Genomic DNA, 17051 nt, shown 5'->3' with positions numbered 1-17051 from the left:
CAGCAAATATGGAAAACTCAGCAGTGGCCATGGGATTGGGAAAGGTTCATTTTCATTTCAATCCCAAAGAAAGGCAATGACAAAGAATGTTCAAACTACCACACAGTTTCACTAATCTCACATGCTAGTAAAGTAATGCTCAAAATTCTCCCAGCTAGGCTTCAACAGTATATGAACCGTGAACTTCCAGATGTTCAAGCTGGATTTAGAAAAGTTAGAGGAACCAGAGATCAAGTTGACAACATCCGCTGGATCACTAAAAAAGCAAGAGTTCCAGAATACATCATATGAAATGCTGGAATGGATGTAGCACAAGCTGGAATCAAGATAGAAGGGAGAAATATCAATAACCTCAGATATGCAGATGACACCATACCTATGGCAGAAAGTGAAGAGAAACTAAAGAGCTTCTTGATGAAGGTGAAATAGGAGAGTGAAAAAGCTGGTTTGAAATTCTGCCTTCAAAAAACTAAGATCATGGCATCCAGTGCCATCAGTTTATGGCAAATAGATGGGGGAAAATTAGAAACAGTGATAGACTTTATTTTCTTGGTCTCCAAAATCACTACAGATAGTGACTGTAGCCATGAAATTAAAAGACACTTGCTCCTTGGAAGAAAAGCTATGATGAACCTAGACAGCATATTAAAAAGCAGAAATATTACTTTACTGATAAAGGTCCATATAGTCAAAGTTATGGTTTTTGCAGTAGTCATGTGTAGATGTGAGAGCTGGACCATAAAGAAGCTGAGTGCCAAAGAATTGATGCTTTTGAATTCTGGTTCTGGAGAGAAGATTCTTGAGAGTCCCTTGGACTGCAAGGAGATCAAACCAGTCAATCCTAAAGGAAATCAGTTTTGAATGTTCATTGGAAGGACTGGTACTGAAGCTGAAGCTCCAAAGCTTTGGTCACCTGATGTGATGAACTGACTCATTGGAAAAGACCCTGATGCTGGGAAAGATTGAAGGCAGGAGGAGATGGGGATGACAGAGGATGAGATGGTTGGATGCCGTCACTAACTCAACGGACATGAGTTTGAGCAAGCTCTGGGATTTGGCGATGGACAGGGAAGCCTGGCATGCTGCAGTCCATGGGGTCTCAAAGAGTCTGACACACCTGAGCGACTGAACTGAACAGATGAACGTTATGTAAATTTTATGAACTTATTTTCTGGAATCAAGATTCCCAGGAGAAATATCAGAACCTCAGATATGCGGATGACCAACTCAATGGACGTAAATTGAGTGAACTATGGGAGACAGTGAAGGACAGGGAAGCCTGGCATGCTGCAGTCCATGGGGGAAACAAAGACTTGCTTAGAAACTGAACAACAACCACATGGACACATCAGGATTTTTTCTGTCTGTTTTCTGTCAGTTTCTACAAACATTGTAAGAAATCTTGTCCTTAGTAAAATATATTCTAGATTGAGATTTTTTAATACATATTTGATTGCAATGCTTATTGAATAATAAAAATCACTGAAAAAGGTTTTCCTTATCATTTTTTTTCTGGTTTTATTTAATCAATTGTATTTTTATTGTTGAATTATTGTAGTTTCATTCTCATCAAAAACACAGTGAAGCTAAAAATGTATCATCATAAAATTTCTGGTGTAATTGGTGCCATAAGAAAAGAATGAAAATAAATCATCTATACAAGCTGAAAACTTTGTTTTATATACACAAAGTAAAAATTTATGATTTCAAAAGCACCAGAAAAAAATAGTTAGAATGCTTTGTAAATGCCCAAAACTAGAATGCAACATCCTGTACAAGCTGGCCGTGTGTTGTAACACAGCATTTAAAATGGCAGGTCCCATCTTCTGAGGTGTGGGAGACACAGCCCAACATCAGTAGACAAAGCTGTGTATGTGCTGATATTTGGCCAGAGACTGACACAGCAAATGGTCTCTTCTCTATGGCTCTTACTTTGTGGAAACTATGGTTTAAGATCTGTGTAAGGTTATTCTCTTCCCCAGTGCCATCTTTTAGGTTGAAATGCAAAAGAAAATAATAGTAATAGTAATAGTGCTTACTGTCAACCTTGCATTGATTTCAGTCCATTTATGAGCAAGTTATTTTCCTGACAAGCATGGCTCTCTAAGAAAATGAGAATAAACTAAAGAGGAATGCACAGAGAAGGACAGCAGGGAGCCTGCACTCTTTTTATGGCCTTCAGCACTTTACCCGGCCCTGGCCTGATTGGAACACATTTCTTCTAAATAAAGTACCTGATACAGTTTTAGGAAAATATATAAGTGCATCAGTTTTTTTCCTTTTAGAAGATTCAGAACCTTGCTATGTTTTGAGAAAATACTAGATATAAAGAAAGACTCATAAAACTAAAATTTTACAATTTGAACTATTCATTCTGATGAAATAAAAATCCTAGGAGAGTTTTAGAAGCTGATTATTCTTGTCAGTGCTGATCCTTGTAATTTTCATGGAATAACTATATCATACCTGAGATTTTGTGAAATGTTGTTGTGCCTACAGCTGCTTGGCATCCTGGAAAACTTGTCATGTAATGTAGGGAGGGTGCCATTATTGTTTCCATTTGCCCTGGAGGAAACTGAGGCTCAGGATTTCAACTAAATTTATTCACCTGGACATTCATTCATTTACTCAACAGATAGATAAGCTGATGATCATGCACCTTATTTATTTATTTTTTTGCTGAATATATTAGATAACAGTCTAGGCATCATGTCAGACTTTCCCACCTGGGGATCTGGCAAAGAAACTGGGAACTCCCAGGGAATCTGAATTTTGAGGACAGTGAGATTTGGTTACAGAACTTCTACAGGACTGGGGAAACAGAGACTCTTGGAGGGCACACACAAAACCATGTGTGTACCAGTACCCACAGGAAAGGAGAGGTGACCCCACAAGACACTGAGCTAGACCTGCTTGGGGTCAGTTTCCTGTGGAGGTGTGGGCTGGCAGTGGCCTGCTGCAGGGACAGAAACAGCAGTCCTGGGAGGTGTGTGTTGGCACACGCCATCTTGCAGGTCGCCAGTAGCCCTGCCATAGAGCCTGTAGAGGGAAGGAGCACAGCCCCACCCATCAGCAGACAATTGGATTAAAGGTTTATTTAAAAAAAATAAAAAAGGGTTTATTGAGCAGAACCCTGACCAGCAGAGCAAGATCCAACTATCCCCACAGCCAGCCCCTCCTATCAGGAAGTCTATACAAGCTTCATCCCCCTCCATCAGTGGGCAGACAGAAAAAACACAAAGTAGAATCCATAGGGTCTAGAATAAAACCACAATCAGAGAGAGCTAACCAAAATGATCACATGGCCTTATATAACTCAATAAAGCAACACGCCCTACCATGCTGGGCCACCAAAGACGGACGGGTCATGGTGGAGAGTTCTGGCAAAACATGGACCACTGGAGAAGTAAATGGGAAACCACTCCAATATTCCTACCTTGAGAATTCCATGAACAGTATGAAAAGGCAAAAAGGATATAACACTGGAAATGAGCCCCCCAGGTCAGTAGGTGTCCAATATGCTACTAGGGAAGATCAGAGAAATAGCTCCAGAAAGAATGGAGAGGCCGAGCCAAAGTGGAAACTACACTCAGGTGTGGATGCGTCTGGTGGTGAAAGTGAAGTCCTATCCTGGACTTTACCCCAGTCTGTACCCCAACCACCAATGCCAAAGAGACGGAAGTGGACCAGGTCTATGAAGACCTACAAGACCTTCTAGAACTAACACCACAAAAATATGCTGTTTTTATCATACAGGATAGGAGTGGAAAATGTAGGAATTCAAGAGACCTGAAGTAACAGCAAATTTGGCTTTGGAGTACAAAATGAAGCAGGGCAAAGGCTAACAGAGTTTTGTCAAGAGAACCCACTGGTCATAGCAGACACCCTCTTCCAACAACACAAGAGAAGACTCTACACATGGACATCACCAGATGGTCAATACTGAAATCAGATAGATTATATTCTTTATAGCTGAATATGGAGAAGCTCTATACACTCCAGCAAAAGCAACACCTGGAGCTGAGCAGGTTCAGATCATGAGCTCCTTATTGCAAAATTCAGGCTTAAATGGAAGAAAGTAGGGAAAACCAGTAGACCATTCAGATATGACCTAAATTAAATCTCTTATGACTATGCAGTGGAGATGACTAATAGATTCAAGGGTTTAGATCTGGTAGATAGAGTGCCTGAAGAACTACAAATGGAGGTCCATAACATTGTAAAGAGGTGGTGACCAAAATCATCCCAAAGAAAAAGAGATGCAAGAAGGCAAAGTGGTTGTCTGAGGAGGCCTTACAAATAGCTGAGAAAAGAAGAGAAGAAAAATGCAAAGGAGAAAGGGAAAGAGATACAGCCATCTGAAGGCAGAGTTCCAGGGAATAGCAAGGAGAGATAAGAGAGCTTTCTTAAGTGAAAAATGCAAAGAAATAGAAGAAAACAGTAGAATGGGAATGTCTAGAGATCTCGCCAAGAATATTGGACACCAAGGGAACATTTTATGCAAAGAGGGGCACAATAAAGGACAGGAAAAGCAAGGGCCTAGCAGAAGCAGAAGAGATTAAGAAGAGGTAGCAAGACTACACAGAAGAGCTATACAAAAAATGTCTTAATGACCCTGAAAACCATGAGGGTGTAGTCACTCACCCAGAGTCAGACATCCTGGAATGTGAAGTCAAGTGAGCCTTAGGAAGCATTAGCAGGAATAAAGCTAGTGGAGATGATGAAATTCCAGCTGAGGTATTTCAAATCCTAAAAGATAATGGTGTTAAATTGCTGGACTCAATATACCGGCAAGTTTGGAAATTTGAGCAGAGGCCGCAGGACTAGAAATGATCAGTTTTCATTCCAATCCCAAAGAAGGGCAATGGCAAAGAATGTTCAAACTGTTGCTCATTTCACATGCTAGTTATGTAATGCTCAAAATCCTTCAAGCTAGGTTTCAACAGTATGTGAATAAAGGACCTGAAGATGTACAAGCTGGATTTAGAATAGAAACGGGAACCAGAAATCAAATTGTCAACAGCCTTTGGATCGTTGAAAAAACAAGAGAATTCCAGAAAGACATTTACTTCTGCTTAATTGAGACCATGCTAAAGCCTTTGATTGTGTGGATCACAGCAAACTGTTGAAAATTCTTAAAGAGATGTGCCTGTCAGACCACATTACCTGTCTCTTGAGGAACCTGTATGCACGTCAAGAAGCAACAGTTAAAAACTTACATGGAACAAGGGACTGGTTCAAAATTGGGAAAGGAGTAAGTCAAGGCTGTACATTGTCACTCTGCTTATTTAACTTCTATGCAGTGTATATCATATGAAATCCTGGGCTGGATGAATCACAAGCTGGAATGAAGATTACCAGGAGAAAGATTAACAACCTCAGGTGTGCACATGATACCACACTAATGGCAGAAAGTGAAGAGGACCTAAAGAACCTCTTGATGAAGGTGAAAGAAGAGAATGAAAAGCTGGCTTAAAACTCAACATTCAAAAGACTAAGATCATGACATTCTGTCCCATCTGTTAAGTCACTTCAGTAGTGTCCAACTCTGCACGACCCCAGAGACGGCAGCCCACAAGGCTCCCCCGTCCCTGGGATTCTCCAGGCAAGAACACTGGAGTGGGTTGCCATTTCCTTCTCCAATGCATGAAAGTGAAGTCAGTCAGTCGTGTCCGACCCTCAGCGATCCTATGGACTGCAGCCCACCAGGCTCCTCCACCCATGGGATTTTCCAGGCAAGAGTGCTGGAGTGGGGTGCCATTGCCTTCTCCATCACTTCATGGCAAAAATGGGGAAAAAGTGAAAACAATGACAGACTGTTTTCTTGGGCTCCAAAATCACTGCAGATGGTGACGGCAGCCATGAACTTAAAAGACACTTACTCCTTGGAAGAAAAGCAGTGACAAGCCTAACAGCATATTAAAAAACAGAGACCTAAATTTTCCATCAAAGGTTCATATAATCAAAGCTATTTTTCCAAATAGTCATGTGTAGATGTGAGTGTTGGACCATAGAAATGACTGAGAGCTTAAGAATTGATGCTTTTGAATTGTGATACTGGAGAATATTGTTGAGAGTCCTTTGGACAGCAAGGAGATCAAGACAGTCAATCCTAAAGGAAATCAGCCCTGAATATTCATTTAAAGGCTGATACTGAAGCAAGCTTCAATAATTTGCCCAGCTGATGTGAAGAACCAACCCATTGGAAAAGACCTTGAACCTGGCAAAGATTGAGGGCAGGAGAAGAAGGGGGTGACAGGATGAGATGGTTAGATGGCAACCCTGACTCAATGGACTTGAGTTTGAGCAAACTCTGGAGATAGTGAAGGACAGGGAAGCCTGGTGTGCTGCAATACATTGGTTCACAAAGATTCAGACTTGACTTAGAGACTAAACAACAACAAATATTTGACATAAATATGAAACACCTCATGAATTTGAACATCATCCATTTTTAGGGTCCATGCTAACCTTCTCTGTCATTTGAATTTCAGTGTCTGCATTACTAAACCAGCACCAGTATATACTTTTATATGAACAGATATTTCACTGACATAATTTAATGGTTTTTGAGGCATATTCTTCAATCTGTTCTTATGAGGATGAGAGAGAGGAGTGAAGAGAATGATTCTAAAGAAAGGAGAGTAGGGTATAGAGGCAGGAGCTCTTTCCAGCATGCTGAATAAAACAAAAGTAAAAAGCAAACCCTCAGAATCTCAACACTGAATTCATAGATTAGAGAGAAGCTGAGTCTCTGCTGATTTTCACATTTCTAGGGTTGCTCTAAGGGACATTTAGGATATCAAGCTGCTTCCTTCGATAAATACCTCGTTGTACCTCAGTGCTTACTTTAATTCATTTTAGATAAGATCTATAGCCTTGTTTCCACACACCCTGAGACTTTGTGTTTATTCCATTTAAGTGATTTTTCACAATATTTCCCCCAGGGGTTATTTAGAACCCTGTTGAGTCAATTATTTGATTAAAATTAAGTTTGGTAACAAACAAACAAGATACTGATTATTTCCCTAACAAATTATATCTTATTTGGTCAAGACAATACATAAGTAAAGGATACACACAAACTAATATTCTTGCAGTAATTTTAAGTACAGTTATTAGTATTCAGGATGTTAAATTTCAAACCAAGTAGAAAATTATTTTTCTAAGTGTTAACCCCTTAGATTGTATATGTTCCTTGGATTTTAAAAAATATCAGATGGGTAACTTTATACATATGTGTGTGTGTGTGTGTGTGTGTGTGTGTGTGCGCGCGCGCGTCGGGAGAGGGGGGCCTTCCCTGGTGGTTCAGCCAGTAAAGAATCCGTCTATAATGCAGGAGACCTGAGTTTGATCCCTGGGTTTGGAAGATCCCCTGGAGGAGGGCATGGCAACCCACTCCAGTGTTCTTGCCTGGAGAGTCCCATGGACAGAGGAGCCTGGCGGGCTACAGCCTATGGGGTCATAAAGAGTTGGACATAACTGAACAACTTTCACTCCCTATATTTGCTTTACAAATATAGTGTTATTTGTAAGTTTGTATAAAGTTGTGTATATAGTTGTGTTAGTTTCTACTATATAGCTATTTGTTACATGTTTGAACTGTGGTGTTGGAGAAGACTCTTGAGAGTCCCTTGGACTGCAAGGAGATCCAACCAGTCCATTCTGAAGAAGATCGACCCCGGGATTTCTTTGGAAGGAATGATGCTGAAGCTGAAATTCCAGTACTTTGGCCACCTCCTGTGAAGAGTTGACTCGTTGGAAAAGACTGTGATGCTGGGAGGGATTGGGGGCAGGAGGAGAAGGGGACGACAGAGGATGAGATGGCTGGATGGCATCACTGACTTGATGGGTGTGAGTCTGGGTGAACTCCGGGAGTTGGAGATGGACAGGGAGGCCTGGCCTGCTGTGATTCATGGGGTCGCAAAGAGTCGGACATGACTGAGTGACTGAACTGAACTGAACTCCCTCTATTTTGGATTTCCTTCCCATTTAAGTTAAATATAATATTTTTTGTGGACTTTTAGTCATGGAAATTTAGTCTTCAGAGTGTGTGTTGTGTTGCCTTCATGACAAGCTCTTGCCTACTTTGACCCTGACTTTTTCCATAAGCTTTGTGGATAGTTCTAATGGTGCTAGAATCAGGCTCCCTATTTTCCTTCTGAATCTGGGTATCTTAGTTAAAAATCTATATATAGCACTGTGGTAAGATGAAGGTCCAGACATTCCTCATATAAAGATAATACAGAAAATGGTCTTGATTTTTCTATTTTCATTGAACTGGTGTAGTGGCAGGTAAAATAATACAAGGCAGGTAAAAATCAGATTTCTTACCTTAGTTGATTTTTCCTCATGGGGAAAAAAACTCAGTGCTGTTGACCACCATCAACATGACCCCAGTAAGATATTTTGCAAATCGTCCCCTAAGGAATATTAAGCCATCTGTACTTTCTGACTAGTTTCCATTTTGTACAGACTATCGCAGTTTTGGAAGAGAATTGATTCAAGTAATTAACATGGAACTGGAGGGGAAAGCCTTCTTTGTGTAAAGGTATTTTAATTTTGAGATATAAACTTTGATTCCTTGACCCATCTGATGGCTGGAGATTTGCAATCAGCATCAGTGAAGTTTAAACAAAGCTTTATCTCAGTGGCAAAAAAGGCATGGCTGAATCCCATCCTTTCTGTGGAGCCCTAGCCATGTGTCTTATAACTGCTTACAGAAAACTTCTGCTTCAGGGTCTCTTAATAAAGTCAGACTTGGCTGATCCCAGACTGAATGGCTGAGCTTCACCTTGCAGACAGCCTGGTGTACTAAAAGTCTCTCCTGGAGTCTTAACAAATGAACAATAACCACGAGAGACCAGATTCATAGAGAACTTGTGGGGTGTCAGGCTCCATACAGATTGCTAGTATGTTTAATCTCCTTAGTAATCCCATGAAGTTGACATTAGGACCATGCTCTCCTACGAATGAGGTAACAGACAAACTCAGAGGTAAAGGAACATATACAACATCCCATGGCTCATATATATCCGAGGAGAATTTGATCTTAAATATTCCGACTCCAGAGCCCAAAGTCCTAACCACTACCTGAGACTCGTCTTGTGTTATTAAATCAAAGAATACAGATGAAGGTATTTACAGATGAGCTGTAAAATGTCAGGTAGGTTTGTTGATAATATAGCTTATTTCCAGGGGCACATTGATGAGCATACAGTCAGTCCTGAATAAAACTTGATTATTAGTGTATTGTTCAAAATGAACACCGTGTGACTTGGTTTTGCTCTTACCAGTTTGAAATTATTGCTATTCTTTTAGATTACACAATCAAGACAGGCTCTGACTTGGAAATTTTATTTTCATATTTTAGATTCACATGACACTGTTTCTCTAAAGAAGTTAACATTTTATAGTCCACTTGGGAATGTTATTTTATGCTGTATGATTTTTCTCCCTATTTCTATTGCATATTGGTAACTCAAGATATTTACTGATATTTTTTATGAGAGTGTTAAGGGAATTAATATAATAGAGTTTGTAATTGATTTGCACTTGTTTGAAAAGCCCATGCTGTTAATAAAAACAGCACTGCTTTCCTGTTATCTGTTTTATCATGTGAGCATTGCCTTTCTCCTGCAGTGGGAGATCCAAAGGGATTGATTCATGGTTTATTCCTCATTGCAAAGAAGGAAAAATTGGGTTACCCAGGAGTGGTTGGTAAAGAGAAAACCTACTAACTGTGTTTCAAAGATTTGAATGCTACATGGAGTTCCAGTTAACCATAGGGCAAGTGACCTATTTCCCAAATTAACAACAACAAAAAAAAATGTCAGGGTAATGTACTAGACTAGAGCCCAATATTATATTATTTTTGTCACAGCACCTACACAAGAAATCAACAAAAAAAGGGTCTGTCTGTAATAGTCTTCATTATCCACTTCTCACTTCTCCAACAGCTATAGGAGAAAATAGAAATCGTTTTAGTTCCCTGAACTTCCTTGCTATGCCACAGAAATCGGTTGCTATGAATATTTAGCACTGAGTTCCTAGAACTGGAACAACTTGCATGTTATTTCAAGAATTGTGTGCTATTTATATAAATTGTTCCTGAATACTTATATTAGCATTTAGGAAATTAGACTAATTTAAAGTTACCACTCCATGTTCAGTTTAATGACAATGTTCTGAAGACCTAAAATTAAGAGAATAAGCTATTTATATTAGATTATCTACCGTATGAGAGGGCTTCCCTGGTGGCTCAGATGGTGGAGAATCTGCCTGTAATGCAGGAGACCTGAGTTTGATCCCTGGGTTGAGAAGATCCCCTGGAGAAGGAAATGAAAACCCAGTTTAGTATTCTTACCGGGAAATTCCCATGGACAGAGTAGCCTGGAGGGCTACAGTCCATGGGGCCACAAAGAGCTGGACACGACTGGGTGACTAACACTTTCCACCGTATGAAGTATATACATTTAATATATATTACTTCATAAGTCTAGAATGACATTGTTAATACAAACAGCAAAACAAGTGGCACAGAAAACAATGCCTTCAGGATTAATAGGAAATCCTTAAATTGCAGGCACAAATTCAAATAAATTTATTGAAAAGATTTAATTAAGAAAACTGTTATGAATGCATACTCATTTCAACATGACTGAAATTCACTTTAAGGTCAAAATGATGCAAAAAAATATTTAGAATAATTTCCACTAAGGAAAGTTATGGTTGTAAATCTGTGCATGAGATCAATCTTTCATACACTGAAATGCAATCATCAATAAGACAGAAGTTCTTTCCTCTCCAATAATTCACACATTGACCATTTGATTTTAATGAAATAAACATCATCTTCAAACTAAGCTTACATGCAATTTGGTTTTGGTGTTATATTGTGAGAGAAATAACCTACTGAAGGTTTTGAACCCCTCTTTTATTTGAATAGGACCCTGGTGGCTCAGATGGTAAAGCTTCTGCCTGTAATTTGGGAGACCCGCGTTCAATCCCTGGGTCAAGAAGATCCTCTGGAGAAGGAAATGGCAACCCATTCCAGTATCCTTGCCTGGAAAATACCATGGACAGAGGAGCCTGATAGGCTATAGTCCACGGGGTCACAAAGAGTCCGACAGACTAAGCAACTTCACTTTCACTTCCTTTTAATAACAATAAGGTCATTATTGTTATGATATCACTATGACTTACCTTTACACTACCTCTGTGTTAGTTTGGATCTGGGTATTTCTAGGTAGGAAAGTCATTATTCTTGTTCCTAATCCAAAATTTTTCATTGTATAATGTATAATGTATGTATTTACCACTAATCAAAAATTGAGAGAGAGAAAGAAGAGAGGATGGAAGGAGGGAAAGAAGGGAGAGAGGGGGAAATAAAGAAGGAAAATTCCCTGTGATTATAAAGGAAATTTTCTTTATTGTTTGTACCGCTGCATTTCTACATTTAGCATCCCCAGATGACCTATTCCTATTGATGTTTGTGTCCTCATCTCATCGAGAGACTTTGCTACAATTCCTGAGAAACAACCTATGAAAGTTCCTTTGATTCATCTTCAATGCTCCTGGCTTTGTCTAGCTTCAGAGCCTCAGAGTGTCCTGTACCTGAGGCTGAGTAGGGCTTCAGTTTGGGTTATAAATCACTAGGTGGCTACATTAGGGGTTGAGGTGGTTTAGGTGGGTGACCCACTAGAACGCTTGTAGGAATATAAGCCACCTGAAATTCCCTTCCTGTGTTTGTACTGTACTGTGAAAGTTGCTCAGTCGTGTCCGACTCTTTGCGACCCCATGGACTGCAGTCCATGGAATTCTCCAGGCCAGAATACTGGAGTGGGTAGCTGTTCCCCTCTCCAGGGGATCATCCCAACCCAGGAATCACACCCAGGTCTCCCTCATTGCAGGCAGATTCTTTACCAGCTGAGCCACCAGGGAAGCCCAAGAATACTGGAGTGGGTAGCCCATCCCATTTCCAGCGGATCTTTCCAACCCAGGAATCAAACGGTGGTCTCCTGCATTGCAGGTGGATTCTTTACCAGCTGAGCTACATGGGAAGCCCTTCCTGTGCTTGGAAGTTCCCCAAATCTATTATTTGAACCCAGTTTCTTTAGTGTTTAAAGATATTTCTGTCCTTACTAAGTGCTCAGTAAATAATTTAAATGAATGGGTAACTTTTGCAAAGCATTCACAGAACTTATCTTCTAAAAATGTCTGCTATTTTATGTCCAATATGCTTTTCAGCATATTAGATAAGTATTAGATAAGAGTGAACCAGGCTCATAAAATTAGTGTTTACTCTACTTAGTAGGATAACCTAGTTGAAATGTTTTATCTTTGTAGTGCCTTTTAAGAATATAATACTCTGGTAGGGGGAGCATTTTGCATTAAACATTTTAAATTCCATTCTGATGTTTTATTTTTTATTTATTTACATTTCTAAAGAGCCTTTTCAGAGAACCTATTGCATATTCATTCCTGAGGCTGAAAATGTGTTTGTGTGCTTTATGATGTATGCATAAGAAAACTGATAACGGTATTTGTAGTTCTTAATCCCATTCAGCTAAAGTATTATTATTATAACACAACTTGTTTTTTAAAGTGAAATAGAAGTTTGAACAATTTTTAATTTTCTCTGTGTTGCAAAGCACAGTGATTTTGAGGGCAGGCAGAAAAGTGTGGCTCAGAGGGAGGGCAGAGGTGGACAGGAGACAGTGGGGGCTGTGGTCGCCTCGCTTCCATATGACGCCTGGACAGGTGGTGTGTGTGTGAGTCACAGCATCCAGGGAGGGTGAGGAAGCTAAGAGAGGATGAAATGCAGAGAGCAATAAGATGGCATGCGGAAAAATCACATTACAAACATTAAGGAAGGGGAGAGATAAGCAAGGCAAAGTGTTAAAAGTGCCAAGTACCAGAGGGTCAGCTGTGTCCACTGAGAAGAGGGCCACAGATTTGGTATTAATGAGAAAAGGACAGATGCAAACTTTGAACCAAAATGACATTTCTCCTTAGAACTCCACTTTCTCACTTTTCATTGTTCTTTTAGTCTCTTCACCAGAAGAAAGTACTTCTTGATGTTCCAAACTCCTTTTTTTTTTCTTTGCTTGCAAGTAGGTTTAAGTTGCATCCATTTTAAAAGAACTTGGCATTAAAATTCTGAGCCTATAAGACGCCAGTCAATATGCCTGCTTTCCAGATTACTATTGAAGGGAATATCCAGTTTTCAGAAGGACCTCACTTGTTTATTTAAAAACAAAAACAAAAACAAAAAAAGGTTATCACAAGTGAAGTGTTTAAATAGTGACCTAAATTGTCTTAAATATGTTAATTTTAAAAAATTGTTGGTCATACAAATGTTTAGTGTTGTGTAGACCCTTCCTGGATATGAATGATTTTGCCATTTACAATTGATTTTAATGCATTTTGAGCGAGCATGGAAGAGAAGAAGTCCATGAATGAAAACAGGACCACCGCGTAGTTGCTGGCATTAGCATCAACCAGCAGCTCAACCAGTTTGGAAACCAGCTCACGTTCAGGTGACCTTAGGGCACATTACTGCAAGAAAGGGTCATCTTAACCCCAGAACACCAGAAATGGAAACCCCAGAAATGGAAAAGATGAGATTTATAATAGGAAAGCAAACACACACACGCAACAATTGTGCAGCCCCAGAAACTGGGTTGCTATGATTATCTGACCTACTTAAAACTGTTTTCCCTTCTTTTGTTGGCTGGTATCCTAAGGCATAAGAGAACTAATTCGCCTGAAGCAGGAGCTACCTTCAGGAATTATGTTTACTTTTTGGTGGTCAAACACTAGGGTTAGAATTGTCTGTTCTTATAAAATCACATCTCCAGAAATTTTTGTAAAAGCCTGAAGGCAAATTTTTCCGCTCAGTACACAAATGTCAAATGGTTTTATTCTAGCCTGTGGCACACTTATACTTATTAATTATGTCTTTTCCTTTCTTTGGAAGATTTATGTATTTACTTCATATGGATTTATATGATGCAGATTGCATCATATATTTCATATTTTTTTACATAAGAATAAAGCTACAAAACAAACAAAATCAACACTGTAGTCCAAACAAATGAAAACATGAGAAGAAAAGGAAGAAGCAGAAAACTTAGACCTTTGAACATTTGCTCTAAAAGTAATCATACTTACTGCCAGTTTGAGGAGGGCTTCCCAGGTGGTGCTAGTGGTAAAGAACCCACCTGCCAATGCAAGAGACATAAGGGATGCGGGTTTAATTTACCCTGGGTTGGGAAGATCCCCTGAAGGATGATGTGACAACCTACTCAAGTATTCTTTCCTGGAGAATCCCCTGGACAGGAGAGCCTGATGGGCTACAGTCCATGGGGTCACAAAAAGTTGGACATGGCTGAGCAAATGAACACTCACAGGAGGAGGGTGACTCCAGATTCAGAACATACTGCTTCTCTCTTCTGGGTGGTTTCCATTGGTGGTGGGTAGGCCCAGGAGGGAAGACCTCTGGCGTGACCTCTGAGATGACACCTGTCTGGCTCCAGCCCCCTCAGTACCTTCACCCAAAGAGGCGTATTAAGTTGCTGGACTTAGGCATCTTAATGCCCAGTCTGACAACCTGGTGAGTGAGTCTTCCTGGACACACTTGGCATGCTCGCTCACTAAATCATGTCTGACTTTGTGACCCCATGGACTCTCCAGACTCCTCTGACCATGGGATTCTCCAGGCAAGAGTAGTGGAGTGGGTTGCCATTTCCTCCTCCAGGGCATCTTCGCGACTCAAGGATTGCTCCTACGTCTCCTGCTGTGTCTCATGCATTATAGGCAGGTTCTTACCCCGGGCCACCTGCAGGCCTCTGCAAGACACAAGGGTTTAATTTGGCCATCAGCATGGATTAGGCCCAGGCTTAGCTAGGAATTCCACTACCATCTGTGAAACACACAGGCCTACCCTGCAAATTCCTTGTCCTCTCTACGCAGTATTTTTTGTTTCTCCTCCATAGCACTTACCCGGATCTGGCAAATTCAACTTTGGCTTGTTTACGTGTGTGCCACCCACCTCTCTCTAGTAGATCACAAGAGATGGATATTGTGCACCACAGTCGCTGAGGCACCACCCCAGGTCAGCAGCAGCAGCTCAGCCTTCAATAAGGACGTGTCTGCTAGACTCTGATTTTATAGCTGAAAGTGCCTTGGCCTGCATTTGGGTTCTGGATTTGAACTTTATACAAACCGAGACATCTTTTCCACCAGCCTTCTTGGGGGTGATGAAGAGACTGCTTCTGAAGGCCGATTTTCAATACATTCAAATGTGAATCCATTCCTCTTCATCAAACCGTTATTCATGGTGAAACACAAATGCTTCTGAATTTGAGCAGTGATATCCCAGTACACATTTTACAGACACATCTTTTTTTATTACCTATTATCTCCTCATTCAAAAATACAATAAAGGCACTAAGATTAAAATAAGACACTGACAAAACTAATTCAAGTGATATTTCACTGTTTCCCATATTGTATTTACATATATGTTTGTAATATGCCTCACGGTACTTTCATGACCCTTTACCAAATCCAGCATTACTTTAAAATCATATAGATTTATATCCTGCATATAAAAAGAATCTGTTTCATTACATAAAATATTAGCAGAAGACAGGTTGCTCTTTTTAAAATCATAATAGTTAATGTCATGTTGGCCTCATTTTAAACTAAACATGGCATAAAATGTTTAAACAATAGTGTGATAGCAGCTCCCCTTTATCTTATTCATTACATCTACTTTGGTCAAATTCTTTATCACCACAAAAGATCACAGAATAAGCAGGCTCACACACACAGAAAATTTCTTTCTGAGGCAAGAAAAATAACCACATCACATAACACCATGCGCCACAAAATTTCTGCTATTGTCAGCAAAAGCATGCAGCTCAAATTCTCGGCAATGTTTGCTTGAAACAAAAATGTCACATTGACCTCAAGGCTAGAAACTCTAAGAACTGGAAAAAGGAAATCTAAAAAATAACACCTTTATCCAGTGTTCACCAAATTTAGTTTTTAAAGTTTATTTTAAATTGTCAGAGAAAGTGTTTTTCACTGTAAATTTTAATTGCAGAAAAGCAAAAATATATTATTTTCTGAAGTGTTTTTCAACAATGTGTGTGCATGTATATATATATGTACACATATATGAATATGTATGCACCCCCTTAAATTTCAGTCCATCCCCACACTCCCAGGTGTGACCTCTGACGACAAGGTAGTGCTTATTGTTCCACATGTAGGACAGATTCATTGGCCACATTTGTGTTTTATATTTTTTGATCCTTCGTCCTAATGACTGCTTTCTATTGCTCACTCCAGGCCCTCATTAAGGTGCTACTCTTATTTATACGTTCCCTTGTATTGTGCTGCTTTAGGAGTGACTCTAAATGTTAAGATGGTTGTAAATATGTTCTTGGGAGTAAAGTGCACGAGGTCCTTATATGGTTTCTGTGCTCCCATTCATAGGCCTGTCTAGGTTGTCTTCTGAATACTACATTTCCGATGTCTGTGTTAATGGCCTATTTCTTCTTTATTTTTCTGCTGTCAGAGTTAGGAGTTTCCTGCTGAAAGTAGCAGACTATTTGAGTGAAAGTGGCTGAAACCACAGCGTTTTGTTTCTCTCAATGTCAGGAAGTGTGAAGATAGGGATCCAGTGTTGTTATCATAGCTCAGTCAATCCCCTAGCCTCCCGGGCGAGGCACAAACGCAGTGGAGAGAGGGAGCGGGGCACTGTCTCCCCCAGAAATGCCACACACACCTTCCCCACATCTTACTGGCTACGATTAGGTCATGTGTGTGCACATGCTCAGTCATGCCTGACTCTTTGCCACCCCACCCCTTGAACAGTAGCGTTCCCAGCTCCTCTGTCCATGAGATTTCCCAGGCAAGAATACTGGAGTGGGTTGCCATTCCTTTCTCCAGGGATCTTGCCTCCCGACCCATGGATGTCTCCTGCATCGGCAGGTGGATTCTTTACCAATAGCGCCACCTGGGAAGATGATATTAAG

The 17051-nt window shown here is 40.2% G+C and overlaps 1 protein-coding gene and 1 non-coding gene across 2 annotated transcripts in view; one reads left to right on the top strand and one right to left on the bottom strand.

Moving 5' to 3' along the window:
- The window catches only part of CSMD1 (CUB and Sushi multiple domains 1), a 2061903-nt gene that overhangs the window by 1380049 nt on the left and 664803 nt on the right, over nucleotides 1-17051 (top strand). The window lies entirely within an intron of this gene.
- On the bottom strand, nucleotides 6414-6515 carry LOC138431183 (U6 spliceosomal RNA). Its single transcript, XR_011253584.1, has one exon. It is a non-coding gene; the product is annotated as a U6 spliceosomal RNA (small nuclear RNA).

Source organism: Ovis canadensis, chromosome 26 (genome assembly GCF_042477335.2).
Source record: "Ovis canadensis isolate MfBH-ARS-UI-01 breed Bighorn chromosome 26, ARS-UI_OviCan_v2, whole genome shotgun sequence".
Taxonomy (NCBI): domain Eukaryota; kingdom Metazoa; phylum Chordata; class Mammalia; order Artiodactyla; family Bovidae; genus Ovis; species Ovis canadensis.
Note: the sequence above shows the minus strand (reverse complement) of the source record. Positions and strands in the feature narration are given on the sequence as shown.